Genomic DNA, 2,503 nt, shown 5'->3' on the forward strand with positions numbered 1-2,503 from the left:
TTGGCGTGAAGCGCACATCAATCGAATTTGATGCGTGAAAGAACAACCTTCTAGTTTACGTAATATCAATCGAATTTGATGCGTGAAAGAACAACCTTCTAGTTTACGTAAAATCTTTCTTCACCGGAGGTTCTAGCACATGGGCGCGCTTATGCAGTGATCGCTCTACTACGTCATCGGACGGGGAGGCTCATCCCAGTGCGATGCAAAGTTCATCAGTTCGAAAAACACGTGTCATCGATAGATGGCGTCACCGAACCTATCATCATCAGCAGTTAGTGCATGAAACGCCGGCGTGCGGGTCTAGCCACCATAGTGCGGGGTGTGCTTGTTTGTGCGTGCGTTCGAACTGTCCTCGCGATGTATCTCTTTTTATTTTATTAAACCCTGTTGCTCCAATGTTGTTTACACATGGACCCTGAATTTGCAAAATAAGTCAAGCGAAAGCTTACAAACTGAAAGCAGCTTCATCCTACAATAGGCTAGATGACAAACTTTTTTTTACTTTTCAGAGCGCCCTCCTTCACAATGCAAGTGTTCACAGAACTGTTCTGCCATACAGTATATTGTTCTTGCTTTTTTTTTATATGTACGAGCATACGGCTGGTCTGCAACACGCTGTGAAAGTGCCGCAGGCCCGGCCTGTTGCTGCGTAGATTTAATATTGCGCAAGCGTTCACATCTTCAGACGCCGCACTTTCAGCTCGCATATACACCATCGTCAGTTTCCTCTTACGTAGATTTGCCACAGCTGCGAAAGATCATTGCGGAAAGCCCCACGATCAGCAGCATAAAGTCACTTGCCGAGTGTTGACCCAGGGTCAGATACACGAGTATGACGACGGTGGCGAGCATGACGGTGGCGAGCATGATGCAGCCGCCGAATGTGGCCGTCGCTTTGCCCGTGCCTCCGACAGCGGAAGCGGAACTACTTTCTCCCGAAGAATCCACGCTGGAAGGACCGCCAGACCTGGGAACGTGCACACGCGGCCACGACCTAGCCGCATTTCTGTGCGCAGGAAAACGTTGAGAGTTACAAGTTGCAGAAGCTTAGCGTCACGAGTACTTTTTATTTTCACCGGTGGTCTGAATGACCAGACAGTTTTGCGCTGTCAGCCTGTCAAATGAAGCGTATTTTCTACGCGCATGCGTCCTTCTTTAATGCAACAACAACCTTGTGAAAAACGAAAGCTCGGAAATCTTGACTCTTCTCTTGACCATAAGCTGATTTCCTCAACATTTCTTTCATATTGCGCTCATGTGTCCGGAGTCGAGGTGTCATTTCATGCCTTCGTTTGACGTCCTCTGGTCCGTCATGCAAGCACGCGATATGATATTTGTAAATTCTTTTCAGTATAAGGGGTGTAAGTTTGTTTTGTTTGCTATGTGTTTGCTTTGAGCGAAGGAGTTGTAATGCACAATCTTCGCGCCGATTCTAAGCACCATTTTCTGTCATTTAGAATTATTTAAACGCCTCATCATTGTAACTATCCAGCACCCGCCATCTTGAATATCATTAATGTCATGAGAACGTTTTATGTAGCCAACCCTACTGAAGTGTTCGTCCATATCAGTCACGCTAATTACTGCAATCACCATCACCTGCTCTTGCGCAGAAATTTTCCTCAGGAGCGTCATCATAGTGAGGTCATAATTTCACTATCACCAATGACATTTCACATTGATTGTATATTATTGTACGCCCTACTTAGTGGTTTAGGCCGGTGATAACCGCGGAACAACGGTATCAGAAGGAATGATAAAATCGAAAACGACGGGATATTTGTCGCAGGGAAAGTTATAAGTTCGCCAATGAGAACTGCCACGTGTATATGTTCACTTCACGGCGCTTTGACTCTGAAGCAGCGCTGTAGCGCTATACGTTCGTACGGTACGGTGGCGCTGTAGGCGGTTTCCGAGGTGAAATGTCAATAATAATTGACAATATTCAAGTTCAGCCATGAAAAATACACCACAGGTTAGGGCGCCATAATATTGAACTACGGAAATGCCGTTGTGCTACCCTGCAATATAGGACGAGAGCGAACAAAACATGAACACGGAAGGACACATGAACACATTTATAAGGCACTGTGTTCGCGTTTTTTTTTCCTTCGTATGTTCGTGCTAGCACGCCTGCTTTCTTGTAAGTTTAAATGGCTTAAGTCTACAGTCGCGTATTTCGTGCTGAGAAGGTGTCTTGGGCACCGATGTCCAATAACTGCATCATTTTGAAGGACCCCTTCTAAATATCAGTTCATTAAATCAGTTTGTATTCTTTAAATTTATGTGGTCTGACACTGAGATGATTAACTGAAGCGGTACACCAGGCATCGCCATGATATGTCAGACAAAACATAAAATTACAGCTGTTGCTGGCGGGTTAGCCAACTCTGGCGGCATACACTTGTTTCTTCCGCAGAGAGCTGAGGCATTTATATTAGCCTCGGCCTTTGACCATTACGCTGCCCAATATACAAGCAATAATCGCTTGCTGAAACAT

Source organism: Rhipicephalus sanguineus, chromosome 4, assembly GCF_013339695.2.
Source record: "Rhipicephalus sanguineus isolate Rsan-2018 chromosome 4, BIME_Rsan_1.4, whole genome shotgun sequence".
Lineage (NCBI taxonomy): Eukaryota > Metazoa > Arthropoda > Arachnida > Ixodida > Ixodidae > Rhipicephalus > Rhipicephalus sanguineus.